Here is a 16,049-nt window from a genome sequence, read left to right on the forward strand (position 1 = left end):
ACTCCATCATCCTTTGATGTTAAGATAACTTAAGCTTTCTTTAAGCTTAGATTTAACAAGAAACTCAATAATCATAAATCTTACCTTTGATTTGGTTCACACACACAATGAAGAAAGAAGAATAAGAGAACTCTGAAAGTCTTGGGTGTTTTCTCCCCTTCCACCCATGTGTATCCTTATATACATAATTATCCATTCTTTAATTTTTTTTCCTTGCAATTACTCTATTGTCCTTCCATTCCTTCTTCCTTTCAATTCCATCATACACAATAATTTACATATAAATCTTTATACTATTCATTCATTTTATTCTAACCACCAAATTCTGAGACTTTACAATTTAGTCACTAACCCGGTATTGAGGATGTTACAACTCTCCCCCTTAAGAAAATTCATCCTCAAATTTTCATTATGCAAAGAGGTAGGGGTACTTAATCCTCATGTCCTCTTCACATTCCCATGTTGCTTCCTCTATTTTGTGATTCCTCCACAAGACTTTAACCAATGGAATAGTCTTGTTCCTTAGTTGCATGACTTCTTGAGCTAATATTTGAACATGTTCTTCCTCATAAGTTAAATTTGATCGAACTTCAATTTCTTCAGGAGTCACAATGTGGGATGGATCAGATCGACATTTCCTAAGCATTGAGACATGAAAGAGATTGTGTATCTTTTCCATTTCAGGTGGTAAAATTAGCTGATATGCTACTGGTCCTACTCTCTTAGTAATCTCGTAAGGTCCAATGAATCGAGGACTCAACTTTCCTTTTCGTCCAAACCTCAACACTTTCTTCCACGGAGACACTTTCAAGAACACTTTATCTCCGACTTGAAATTCAATCTCTTTCATTTTTAAATCAGCATACGATTTCTGTCTATCAGATGCAGCTTTCAGATTATTCTGAATTACTTGAACTTTTTCTTTCGTATTCTGAATCAACTCAGGACCAATAACTTCTCGATCCTTAAGTTCATACCAGTTCAAGGGGCGTACGACATCTTCTTCCGTATAGAGCTTATTAGGGAGCCATTTTGATGCTTGACTGATAACTATTATTGTATACAAATTCAGCAAGTGGTAAATACCTTTCCCACGATCCTTTGAATTCAATGACACAAACTCTTAGCATATCCTCCAGAATTTGGATAGTTCGCTCGGATTGACCATCGATTTGAGGATGAAACGCTGTACTGAAATTCAACCGAGTTCCCAGTGCTCCATGTAATGACTTCCAAAACCGTGATGTGAATCTAGGATCTCGATCAGAAACTATAGAAATAGGTACACCATGCAAACGTATAATCTCTCTAATATATAGTTCCGCATACTTATCCATAGAGAAATTAGTTTGTACCGAAATAAAATGGGCTGACTTAGTCAATCTATCTACGATCACCCAGATTGAATCCTTTTTGTTCGGAGTTAAAGGCAACCCCGTGAAAAAATCCATCGTTATGTTTTCCCATTTCCATTGAGGAATTGAAATTGGTTGTAACAATCCTGACGGAACCTGATGCTCAGCTTTGACTTGTTGACAAGTCAAACACTTTGATACAAATTTCGTAATGTCTTTCTTTATTCCCGACCACCAATATCGACTCTTGAGATCCATATACATTTTATTCCCTCCCGGATGCATTGTCAATGGACTACAATAAGCTTCCGTTAACAAATCATTCTTTAATTCATCTTCATCCGAAATTACCAATCTTTCTCGATAACACAAATTCTCATCAGACTTAATCTCATAATCCGTACCCTCTCCATTTCTTATCTGTTGGATATTCTTTAAACACTTTTCATCTTTATTTTGCAATTCTTTAATTTGATCTAGCCATGTTGGCTTGACAGTCAATTTTGCACAAATTGCACCATCTTGTCTTAACGATAATCTAGCATCAAGAGTTCACAACGCTGCAAACGTCTTTCTACTCAAGGCATCAGCTACCACATTTTCCTTTCCGGGATGAAAATCAATCACAACATTATAATCCTTGAGAAATTCCACCCATCTTCTTTGTCTTAAATTCAACTCTTTCTGAGTCATCAAGTATTTTAAGCTCTTGTGATTCGTATACAAGTAGCACTTTTCACCATACAAGTAGTGACGCCAAATCTTTAAAGCAAACACTACTGCCACTATCTCTAGGTCGTGTGTTGGATAATTCTTCTCGTGCGGTTTTAGTTGTCTTGAAGCATAAGCCACCACTTTTCCTTCTTGCATTAATACGCATCCCAAACCACTATGAGACGCATCACTATACACTATAAAGTTCTTGCCAGACTCAGGTTGAACTAACACTGGAGCTTCTATAAGAATCTTCTTTAACTTTTCAAAACTCTCTTGACATTATTGAGTCCAAACAAATTTTACTTCCTTTTTTCAACAGTTTAGTTAGGGATAATGCTATGATCGAAAAGTTTTTAACGAACATTCGATAATAACCAGCTAACCCCAGAAACCTTCTAACTTCTGATACATTCTTTGGAACTTCCCACTCTAGAATATCTTTAATCTTTTGGGGATCCATTCGAATTTATTCTGCAGAAATTACATGTCCAAGGAATGTCACTTCATTCAACCAAAATTCACACTTAGAAAATTTAACATAAAGCTTCTTGTCTCGTAAAATCTGTAAAACAATCTGTAAGTGTGAACTATGCTCTTCTTCTGACTTTGAATATATTAAAATATTATCAATAAACACCACAGCAAACTGATCCAAATAAGGTTGGAATATCCTGTTCATTAGATCCATAAAAGCAGCTGGTGCATTCGTAACTCCAAACGGCATCACGATAAACTCATAGTGACCATATCTTGTTCTAAACACCATTTTTGAAATGTCTTTTTCTTGAATCTTTAATTGATGATAACCCAAACGTAGATCAACTTTAGAGAACACTGAAGCTTCCTTTAATTGATCAAATAAATCGTCAATTCGGGGAAGTGGATACTTGTTCTTGATGGTCACTTTATTGAGCTGTCTGTAATCGATATAAAGACGCATTGATCCATCTTTCTTTTTAACAAATAGAACAGGAGCTCCCCAAGGTGATACACTTGGTCTAATAAACCCTTTGTCTAGTAACTCCTGTAATTGAATCTTTAATTCTTGCAACTCTTTTGGAGCCATCCTGTATGGTGCCATTGTAATGGGCACAGTTCCCGGTACTATCTCAATCTGGAATTCTACCACTCTATCCGGAGGTAAACCTGACAACTCTGTAGGAAATACATCGGGAAATTCTCTGACTATAGGAATTCCTTCAATCCCTTTCTCATTGGTTCTAATATCCAGCACATTAGTAATGAACCCTTGACATCCTTGTAGTAATAACTTCTTCACCGACATTACTGAAATTACATTTGCCAATGGATTTCATCCTTCACTAAATACCACCACATCTACCCCTTCTGGACTTCTCAGCATTACTCTTTTCAATCTACAATAAACATTAGCGTAATAACAATATAATCAATCCATTCCCAGTATCACTTCAAATTCGTCGAAAGGTAATTTCATCAAATTAGTAGGAAATTCAATTCCCTGAATTTGTATGGGACACCCTCGACTCACCAAATTTATCCGAGCACTGTGCCCCAATGGGTTCGTCACTATCACCTCATTGCTAGTTGTTTCTAACGGAATGTTCAATTCTTTCACTAACATACTAGTAATGTATGAATATGTAGACCCCGTATCAATCAATACAACTACACCTTTGTCAAACAATAAAAAGGTATCTGTTATAATATCTGGGTCATCACAATCCTCATTGGTCTTGAGGTTGTACACTCGAGCAGTGGAGTGTATCTCCTGTTGAGCAGAGGATTCCGATTGGCTTCTTCCTCTGCCTCTACCTCTTCCTCTCTGGCCTGCAGAAATAGATCTCTCTAGTTGTGTAGCTTCACTGGTTAACATTGGACAATCTCGAACAAAATGCCCAGCGTCCCCACATTTAAAGCAAACTCCAGAAATCATTCGACATATCCCTGAATGATTCTTTCCACAATGTGAGCATTGTCTGGCTTGACTCTGATTAGATCTCCCAGCTCCAGATCCCACTGACTGAGTTTATCTACCTCTTATCTGATTTGATCCTCTAGCGGAGGCTGTCATTGACTCTGATCTAACTTAGGGTTGAAAACTAGCATATCTACCCCTTTTTGATAGTACAGAACTCGAAGAAGCACCCGTTCTTTTGACTATCTGAGCTCTTGAATTTTCAAACCTCTTGTTCTAAGCTCTTTCCAGAGCCTTGGCACGGTTGAATACCTCTTGAAACGAGGATAAATTCAAGACAATTAACATTTCCTTCAACTGAGGACGTAACCCCTCTACAAACCACTCACAAGTATCCTTCTCCGTAGGAATTAACTAGGCAGCAAAGTGACTCAACTTATTGAATTCACACTCGTACTCATATACAGTGTGATTCCATTGCTTCAAATTCATGAACTCTTGCTTCATTTGACGAACAAATTGATCTTTGATGTACTTATGCTTGAATTCTTCTAAAAACAATGACCAAGTTACTTGGGCGTTAGACATTCTCAATGTAACATTGGTCCACCAGATCCTTGCTTGTCCTTTCAACAAGGAAATTACTCCATCATGCTTCTCAGCATCGGAACAATGAAGTCCCGTAAGCATGACCTTCACGTCATTAAGCCAAAGGTCCGCAGTAACAGGACCTTCATCGGCTTCCCCTCTAAACTCTGGAGCTCCTAATCCCTTCAACTCTTTCGCAATATTCATTTTTGGAGTTGAAGTAACAGGAGGTTGGAAACGCGTCAATACCGCGTCTAACGTTCTAAAGAATACATCTTGATCATTTACAGGCATTCCAGAGGATGTATGTTCTTCACTCTGCCTGGCCAGGGCAGGTGAATTACTACTTTCAGTGGGTCTATCATCTCCCGCTTCATTCCTAGAACTATCTCGTCCGGACATCTATAAAAATACAACCATATAGTTCTATTAGCAAAACAACATACTTACTATTCCATCAGATTACAAGTTTTTACTATTTTGTTGGTATGTATAGATTATCAGACACTCTAGACTCCGATTTATGTCGAGAATCGACTAAACCGTAGCTCTGATACCATTAAATGTAATACCCCTAACTCATATTCGACCTGAATACAAGTCCGAGATGTCACATTAACTTTTCAAACTTTGATTCTTAAAGAAAAATCCCAGGAATTTAAAACTTTCATTAAAACAAAATACTTTAATATACATAAAAGAGACCACTTAATACAAAATTGATCAGAGCACTCGTAATTAACTACTTATTACATACCAACACTTATTACACAACAAAATACATACTTTGTCAATTACTTCTGATCTAATTTCTTAGTAATGTTGTTGTCCGTACCACTGCTATTCTGAATCTTCTTATTTCTTGGTACCTACGTGTAAATCACTTACACGCTAAGTCATAGACTTAGTGAGGCAATAATGAATATGCAACAATATCTTCATGAATATGCATTCTTACCATTTCCTTCATGACATTTCAATATGCATGTATCTATTACACAATAACATATATAATCATATCATGCATGTACAAGACTTACCTTCTTGTACCACTTTCACTTTACTTTGTATTTCAATTGCCCATGTATATTATTGAGAATAGAGATATGTGAGTACATAGAGGTTATGCACTAATGTTGTCACCACAGCTCGTATCAATTCCCTCATTGGGCACCGAACCTTAGTTCAGTATTCGTCCCGAAGGACTGTCATATATGTCCCGTAGGACCACTACATCCCGAAGGACCACGTCTCGAAGGACTATTATACCCTTGACTCTTGGCATGCCAATTATACCTATAGCTCTCATATCGTATACTATGGGCATTATTCTTATATTTCATATGTTCATGTACTCATGTCATTTCTCTTGTGATCATGTAGTTCATGTCATTTCTCTTGTGATCATGTAGCTCATGTCATTTCTCTTGTGATCATGTAGCTCATGTCATGTTCTCATATCACATATCATCATATCACATGTGTATTTGAATCTACTCATCATATATATACATGATTTATCCAATCACATGAACATATATATGCCTTATGAATGTATTACAATAATTATCATGTATGCATGTTCACAACTATTGTACTATGAAAATCAATATAGGAATTAGACTTATCACAAGTCTTATTCCATTATACTATACATATAGTATGCACTCACCTTAGCTTTGCTTTGATTCGATTCTAATCCTTTGATCGTTCCGGAATAAGCTTACTTTTAGTATCTACATAATCACACATGGATTTATATCAGTATTATAGCTACTATACTCTAATGGTTCACTCTTTAGATTAAGATAAATGCCAATTTCCTCTTTTAATGAAGGTATGCATCGATGCACTACTTGTGCATCGGTGCATAAAATGTATTCGATGTTTTATTATTAATGGGATGCATCGATAAATGCCTTATGCATCGATGCACTAATTGCATTCGATCTTTTTATTTTAAAAGAGTGCATCGATGCACTACCAGTGCATCGATGCACTACCAAACACTTTCTGGGTTTTAACCTTGATGCATCGATGCACTATGAATATGCATCGATGCACACTGCCCAGAATCCTCTTTTTGAACCCGAAAATTCATTCATTTTGGATTAAATCCTTCATATTTAATCCTTTTTTCATTCTTAACTATAGTACACATCCTTAAGCCAATTTATACTCATTTATTTCATCTTAAACCTCCAATTCTATTCTTCATATGAAATTCAAGAATTACATCAATAATTCAACATGTTTGAATTCCACTTTTAACACTTCGTATATCTTAACTAGATTGATGACAAGTCAAATTTAACTTTCAATTCTAGTTATGAACTCTATTCCAAGATTTCATTTAAGAACTTCCAATCTTAAATCTCTCCTAACTCCATCATCCTTTGATGTTAAGATAACTTAAGCTTTCTTTAAGCTTAGTTATCATCTAATAATCAAAACCCAATATTAAATTTTAACAAGAAACTCAATAATCAGAAATCTTACCTTTTCTTTGGTTCACACGCACAAGGAAGAAAGAAGAAGAAGAGAACTCTGGAAGTCTTCGGTGTTTTCTCCCCTTCCACCCACGTGTATCCTTATATACATACTTATCCCTTCTTTAATTATTTTTCCTTGCAATTACTCTATTGTCCTTCCATTCCTTCTTCCTTTCAATTCCATCATACACAATAATTTACATATAAATCTTTATACTATTCATTCATTTTATTCTAACCACTAAATTCTGAGACTTTACAATTTAGTCACTAACCCGGTATTGAGGATGTTACAGCTAGGGCTTTCATTAGTGGATCATCAAGTTTTATATCAGTTTTCATCTTTATTTTCTTTTTAGTTTTCTTTCAATTATGAGTAGCTAAATACTTTTGTTCCAACTGAAGGATAATTGAAGTTTTGGTTCTTTCAAGGATTGTGAGATCTAAATAATTTTCATTATTCTTTTACTTCTTTGCTATTTATATATCTTCTGTTTTTATTAAGAATTATTGTCTTGATTGATTATGAAAAGGATCCGTTGTTCAATTATCAGGTTGATAAATTTCCATTTAGAACTTTAAATCCGTAATTGTTTAAATGTTCTAATATTAGTGGTAAAGTAACATGGTTGATTATGATTATGTTATGAAGGTATATAACCTAGTCTAAATTAATCGAGCTTGCGTATTTGTTGGCTAGAATTGGTGGCCCCTCTAGTGATTAATGCTGTTGGTGGATTAAATCTTAAGAGCTTGTCTAGGGTTATTCATTAACTAGGGAAATAATCAAAGAGCTTCTCTTTATTATCGAGAAACTAAAGAGAGACAGGTTGTTAGAGCTTCTCAATAACCATAACCAATTTAGTGAAAAGTAGAAGATTTTATCATTGCATCTATGATCAATTCTCTGAACCAATTCTGAAATTATACCTTTAGTTGAATATTTCCTTACTATTAATCTCTCTAAATTTTTGGTTGATTTTAAATTCTTTTTCTTTTTAATTTTTTCTCAATTTTAAACCCCCTTTTATTTGCTTTACTTTTCATTAAAATAAGTCTACCCAATCCCTGTGGATTCGACCTTGCTTATCACTACTACAAATTTATATTTCTAAAAGCAAGTATTATTATTTGTTGGATTCGACACCCACCATTTTTCATTGTGCTTAGTTTTACCTTCGATTATTTTTTTCCATGGCTATTGATTCGTCTCTTCATGATGGTAGTAGTTATTCTCTGATGATCAGTGGTGCAAATGACAGTTCAGGGAGTTCTTCTTTCTCTTAGACTGTTGTTCAACATTTACCTAAGCTTGATATTGTTAAGCTTTCTGCAAATTCTTTTCTTCTTTGGAAACATCAAATTTTTTTGATTATTGATGGTTATGGTTTGTTGAGTTATATTGTTGATAATTTTTCTTTGTTTAAGAAACTTGTTGCTTCTGGTGATGGAACTCTTGTTGAAAATTCGTTGTATTTTGTTCATCACCAACAAGATAAACTTCTTGCATCCTGGATTTTGTCTACCGTTTCTCAGATGTTTTTCCTCTTTAAATTGGGTTGTCTACATCCTCTGAAATTTGGCAAGCAGTATGTCGATTGTTTGGAGTACATTATTATGCGAAGGTTTCAACACTCCATCCCTCTCAACGTAAGCGAGATTTTTCTGTGAGTGATTTTTTGGCTAAGGTTAAACTAATCTGTGACACATTGGTTATTGTTGGTACGGTTGTTACAGAGCAGGAACATATAAGTTTTATACTTGCAAGCTTACCCGTTGTGTTTGAATTGGTGATTGCGATTGCATCACGGAAAGTTCTCAAACTTGGTAGTCTCAATGAAATATTATTGGATTGTGAGTCTCTTCATAAAGAATTTTTAAACGAGAATCTTGTTGCTCAAGCTCATGTTGTTGTTTCCCAGGGTTCCTTACCGAGTATGACCACTTATGATTAGTTGGTTACACTTGCTGTGTGCTTTTCCACTTTTGACTCATGTGGTCGTGGTGATCGTGGCTTTGGTAATTTTGGATGAGGGTGTAGCCGTAGAAGAAATGGAAATCGGCCTTAGTGTCAACTTTGTGACAAGTTTAAGCATCTAGTTCAGTGGTGTTATTATCGGTTTGATCAAAATTTTTAGGATGATGTGTCCTCCGGTGAAGATGCTCGGTCGGAGACTAAACCAAAGGCCTTTGCTACTTATTCCTCAAATTCTCCTGTTCAGTCATCTGTTTCAAGTCACCCTAGTCCAGCTCTGTTGATTACTCATGTTTTCAACCCATGTTCTGGTGTTCGCCCATTTCAGAAGGGCTGTTATAACTTTGGTTTTCAAGTTGCCTCGTTTAGGCTCGTTTATCCGATTGTTAACTCTTATTTGATTAGACAACCATTTTCTTAGTTTACCTCAACGTCTTTTCCTTCTCCCGTTGTTCATAAAGGGGTCTCGTCAATTAGAGCATCAAGAGATAAATGTTCGTTGTATCAGATGGATAGATTTTCTCTTTATATGTTTATTTCTGCCTCTGGGGGTGCCAATCTCTTTGATTCACCAAGTTCCTTTGTTTTCCCTTCCTCCATTCAGCTTGGGTCTGTGCTAGGGCAGTATGGTTCTTCTTCGAGTTGTCCTACTATTCTGAATTCATTTATTTCATCCACATAAGTGTTTTGTGAAGGATTCTCAAACTTAGGCTCTATTGATGAAAGGGATGTACACTACTGATGGCATGTATAGGTTGCAGGTCTCCAATTCTGTTGATGATTTAGGTGGTCATTATTCTGGTTTGTTTGGAATTGAGGCTAATACTGTGAGCAGAAACACATGATCTCTTCATATGTGGCATTAACGTCTTGGCTATCATACTTTGAATGTGCTAAAGAATTCTCTTAATAATTGTAATGTTTACTTATAATAAAATGAATCATGCTTGTTCAGCTTGTTTGCAGGGTAAGACACATACTTTGCATTTTTCTTTGTTTGAGACTAGGTATGATAGTACTTTAGAACTTATTCTCTCATATGTATGGGGTCCTACCCCTGTTGCATCAGATGGGTATTGTTATTATGTTTCATTTATTGATATTTTCAGTAGACATACTTGGTTTTACTTGATAAAGAGAAAGTATATACTGTATCAATGTTTTCTTAATTTTCATAAAATGGTCGAAGTTCAATTTGGATGTTAGATTAAGACACTTCATACGGACAAAGGAGGTGAGTATGTGGCTTTTCATTAGTGGTTACTCGTGCATGGTGTTCAACATAGGGTCTCTTGTCCCAAAACCTCATAACAGAACAGCAAGATAGAAATAAAACACCGACACATTGTGGAAATGAGACTTACCTTGTTAGCTCATGTTTCTTTGTCAGTTGGTTTTTGCAGTCATGCATTCATCACTGTTGTTCATTTGATTAACAAACTACCTACTAGTGTTTTAAGTGATAAGTCCTCTCATGAAGTTCTTTTTAGAGTAAAACATGATTACTCTATGTTATGTCTATTTAGGTGTGCTTGCTACCCTCTTATACAACCGTTTAATCAGTACAAACTTGATTTTCGATGAAGACAATATATCTTCCTTGGTTATAGTACTGCTCACAAAGGCTACAAGTGTTTTAACATGAGTAGACATATTTTTATATTTCACCATGCTACGTTTGATGAGTTTATATTTCCCATTGTAGGTGATTTTCAATATATGAAAAATGTTGTTGATACAAGTATATCTAGTATACTACTTGGGATTGTTACAAGTTGACTCCACTAGTCCATAAAGTTCAGCTCAGTTTGTTACAGATGGTTTGGTTCATAATAATCTTGTAGGTAATGATTTAGTACTTCATTAGCTAATGAGTTTGATGTGCAAGACATCGTGGTTTCTCATGCTGATGAATGTGCTAATATTGATACTCCGATATTGTTTGCTAATAATGATGTATCTGGTGTACAGGGTTTCAGACAAAGATTTTCTGATATTCATGTTGTTGATGCAGTTCAACAGGGTGAATGTGTTATTCCTTTGGCCAATTTGCAAGCTCATGTTGTTTTTATTCCAATTGATAACAGTCATGCCATGCAAACTCGGAGTAAGAGTGGGATTAAAAAACACAAGGTTTTTTATGTAAGTATTTTACCTTCGATTGAGGATAAAGGTGAGCCTCGTTCTATTTTTGATGCTATGAAAAATCTAGCTTGGAAGCATGTTGCACAGTTGGAGTATGATGCATTGGTAAAAAATAACACTTGGACACTAGTACCATTGCCACCTAATCAAACTATGGTTGGGTGCAAGTGGATTTTCAAAGTTAAAAGGAATGTTGATGGTTTCATTACCCGTTATAAAGCGTTGTTGCCAAGGGATACTTAAAACAGACAGTCCATGATTTTTATGAAACCTTTAGCCCAGTGGTTAAGCAATTTCATGCCTTTTTACTTAGGTAGTTGGTTGTTTAAAAGCTTATTTCATTGCATATAATTTCATTTAGGTCCATGTAGTTATATATGGTAGTGATGTTTTGCTGTAACATTTTAAAGACAAAATTGGTGTTGTTTAAAGGGAAAGGTCGTGTTTTGTTGATGATGTTCTGGTGATTGAGCTGAAGGAGAAATAGAGAACTACTAAAGCTGACAGAGATGGAAAAATGCTACAATATTTTGGACGGAAATTTTGGGTAAAAAAATATATATTTTACTGCCAAGATTTCCAACCCACATGTGAATCCCACCTGCCAGTCTGTCCAGTCCACACATGTGAAGGGAACAATCCATTTTTAAAAGATACAGATAAGGATATCCCATTTTTAAGGAAGAGTTAGAGAGTTTTTGAGAATTTAAGGGCTTAGGAGTTAGATAATTTATGAGAATTTAAGAGCTTTTTGGGAGTTAAAGAGTTCTTGTTTATTTTAGTATAAATAAGAGAGAATAAGAGAAGAGGGGGTAACAAGTTTGCTGAGGTGGTTTAAGGTGGCGGTTCAAGCTCACGCAAACTTGTAAGATCTTTCGAGAGTTAGCCATTTTCTAGATTTTGATTCCTAATATCGAGAGAGTTACTTTATATCAACGTGAACAATAGAGTTAAGTTGGGATATCAAGGCTCTAACTTCCCTTAGAGATAAGGAAATGGTTTCAACGACTAAAAGGGGTAGGACTTAGTCGATATTATTATGTTGCAGTTTATGCTGAGAGCTATTGTCATTAACATTTTCATTGTCAGGTTCCTTATTAAAGGTAGCCTATGAACACTTTAGCGGACCCTGTTGAGCAACATACTCATGGAAAATGTGAATCATTCTAGAGACAAGGCATAATATTCCTTAGTAAATCGAACCATTTACCTCTATTATAGCTGTTTATGTGAGGTTGTCAAGTTATCTTATTTTATTCTTCAACGCTCAACTTTATTTGACCTTAGCATTTTTTTACTATTTACCACAACATTCCATTTCTATACTTTCCACAACACTTCCACACTCATTATACTTGCCACTTTACCACAACATTCTTAATCAATTGTTCATGCCATCTATAATTTACTAGTGACATTTCAATGCATAAACTTCACTCTAAGTCATTCTAATCCCTTTGGAGACGATATTCAATCACTATTATATTACTTGTTTGATTCTGGATACTTGCACAAATTTGCGCTTAATTTATAACACTCACATAACGCAACAAGTTTTGAGAACTTCACTCTAAGCCTATCACTATTCGGACAATTCTTTCTATTGTTGTCTCTAGAAAATGGGATATGCGTCAGATTGACATTAATAATGTGTTCTTGAATGATGATCTTGATGAGGAGGCATACATGTCTCAGCCTCCTAGGATGAATAAGGAGATAAAAAGAAAATGGTTTGTCGACTTAACAAGGCCATTTATGGTTTGAAACAAGCACCTCGAGCCTGGTTTGAGAAACTCATGGGTTATTTGGTGACTGAAGGTTATTTTGTATCAAATTATGATACCTCTTTGTTTGTTAGAAATCCTGATAATAGTTTGCTTTATCTTTTTGTTTATATTGATGACATAATTCCTATTGGAGTAATAGTGATGAGATTCAAATAATAATTACTAACCTTGATGTTGTTTTTTCTTTAAAGGATCTTGGGAAGCTTAGCTACCTTTTAGGTATCCAGTTTAGTATACTTTTGATGGTATGTTTCTTTATTAGAGGAAATATATTGATGAGCTTCTCGAGAGAAGTGGACTTGACAAAGCAAAGAGTCTACCAACTTTTATGGTGACCAGTTGCAAGTTATCCTCTCAATGTAGAAGTCATGTTTTGAATCCAACTTAATATCAAAACATATTTGGTGGTTTACAATATGTAACCATTACAAGTCCATATATTTCCTTTGTTGTTAATCGTGTTTGACAATTTTTGCAAAATATGTTAGATGAGCATTATTCTGTTGTTAAGCGTATTTTGAGGTATCTATAGGGTACACTTGATTATGGACTAAAATTTACTATCAATGCTAAGTTGTTCATCACATGGTTCACAGTCATTGATTAGGGGTATGATGTTGATGATTAATACTCGACTTCGGGGTTTTATATTTACTTTAGAGGTAATCTTGTGTCATGATCTTCTCGGAAGTAGCAGGTAATGTCCAGGTCTACTGTCGAGATAGAGTACCAAAGTGTTGCATGTGCTACAACTGAGGTGATTTGGTTAGAATCTATGTTGCGAGAAATTTATGTTGTTCCTGGTCGTAAAATTGTTTTGTGGTACAATAACTCTAATGCAGTGGCAGTGTCTTCTAATGCAGTGCTACATTCTAAATTTAAACATGTTGAGATGGACTTGTTCTTTGTTAAGGAAAAGGTTATGTCAGGATTATTGTAGGTAAATGAAGTTCCAACGTATGAACGAGTGGCTAATATGATGACTAAACCATTGTCAAGGGTATTCTTCACTCGGTGTAGAGATAAGTTAGTTGTTCAGCATATGAAGGATGCTGGTAAGTAGTGCTATTTGTTTGTTTTTTCTTCTTGCAGGTTTGCTTTAATGATGAAGAGTAAGATAGTAGGGAGAATATTATGAGTCTACTATACTATTAGAGTTGTGAGTGTTTGCTACAGATGCTCATAGGTTTGTTAGGCATTTGTTATCATTGCCAGCAAGGTTTGGAAGATGGGTAGGGCTTTCTATTAGATTGTTCGCCTCTTTAGCCATGCTATTTCCTTTGTACAAATGTCTCTAGTCCTCTACACGATATTACAGGTTAATGAATAAATTCTGAAAGTGTCGTCTCCCTTTCATTATCATAATAATAATCTAGGTATTAAATATGTAATTTACTCTTTAATAAATTGATAATATCAACTAAGTTTAAATAACTTCTAAATTATAAATAGATAATTTTATGGTTATGTTCTTTTCAAATTTATATACGATTTTTAAATAAAATTATTTAAAATCATTATAAAAATAAAAATATATATTTTAAAATAAATTAATAAAAAATCACTAATTTGAATGATAAAAATCAATAATATTTTTAAGAGTAATTTTTATACATATACCATTTAAACTAAAATTTAAATAATTTTATCTTATCTATTTGAATCTTAAACTCTAAAACCCTCGATATTAAATTTTAAATTTTGATCTTTATTCTTTTTCAAAATATTTTAGATATCAATTTATTATTTTAAGATAAAAATATCGCTAATATTTGATTAAATAGTCACTTTGATCTTTATTTTTAGAGTATTTTGGCTCTAATATATCATTTTATGACAAAAAGACCCATATTTTGGACCGTTGTTCGTTTGTTGACTAACGAATTTCCTCTACGAAGGGACCTTGTGTTTCAAAATGAAAAGTTGTAGGTTAAAATACTTCGAAAAACAGAAATAAAAATAAATATTTAGTCAAACATTAAAAAGTATTTTTTTATCATTATGCATGGAATTAAAATAACTAAATTTTTTGCCCGACTATTGCTAGGTTCTCTATTACCTTTAATGGGAGCTTAATGGGATTTTTTAGGGTGTTAGGGGTATTAGTCAAGGGGACTCGTTATCCTCTTACCTGTTTGTCTTGACCATAAGTGTTCTGACTAGTCTCATAGATTTGGCTGCTGCTAGAAAGATCTTTAAATTTCATCCTAAATAATGTCAAAGAATTGGACTTACTCACCACTTTTTTTGTTGTTGATGATCTCCTCATTTTTTGTAAAGGTTCTTTGGATTTCATAGTGGGGATTCAAGTTATTTTGGAGAAGTTTTATTTTTTGTCTAGGCTTAAGCTAAACGCTTCCAAGAGTGAGCTTTTCATCTCGGGTGTTGGTTTAAGTAAGTTTGAGTCCATCAAAGGGGCTATTGGTTTCAAGATTAGTCCTCTTCCACTTAGGTACGTGGGTGCCTTTGGTCACCATGAAGCTATCTGAGAAGGAGCACTCTCCTCTATTAAATAGGATAAGTGCCAGGTTGAACTGTTGGGTCCTATAAGAGCTTGATTTATGTTTTTATGGTGCAACTAATTAACTTAGTGTTGAGAATGATTGAACAGATGCGTATGAGATTCTTCTGGAAGGGAAAAGACTCTTCGTTAGTTAGTACAAAAGTTAACTAGAAAAAAATTATCTTTCTAAGATTGAAGGTGGGCTTGGATTGAAAGATATATACTATTGGAACAAGGCCAACATGTTTTAGCTTATTAGAAACATATTGTCAGGTAATGATTCTTTGTGGGTTGTTTGAGTTAAAGCATATGTTATTAAGGAGAAGAATTTTTAGCAGGTGACTCGTAAGAGCTTCATGAGTTGGAGTCTTATAAAGTTATTTTAACTTAGGGGTCAGAGTTATTGATTTGATTATTGTTTGAAACAGGCTAATATGAGGATATCAGAGATAAGAGTGAGAAAATGCCTTGACATATTAGAACCAGTAGAATGATGGTATTTGATTGCATTAAGGAGCTTGTTAGATTTAAGTTCTTTGACATATTTGTAAATAGATTACAACATGTTAATTTTTCTCTTTGTAATGTTT

Source organism: Hibiscus syriacus, unplaced genomic scaffold (genome assembly GCF_006381635.1).
Source record: "Hibiscus syriacus cultivar Baekdansim isolate YM2019G1 unplaced genomic scaffold, ASM638163v2 tig00110988_pilon, whole genome shotgun sequence".
NCBI lineage: Eukaryota > Viridiplantae > Streptophyta > Magnoliopsida > Malvales > Malvaceae > Hibiscus > Hibiscus syriacus.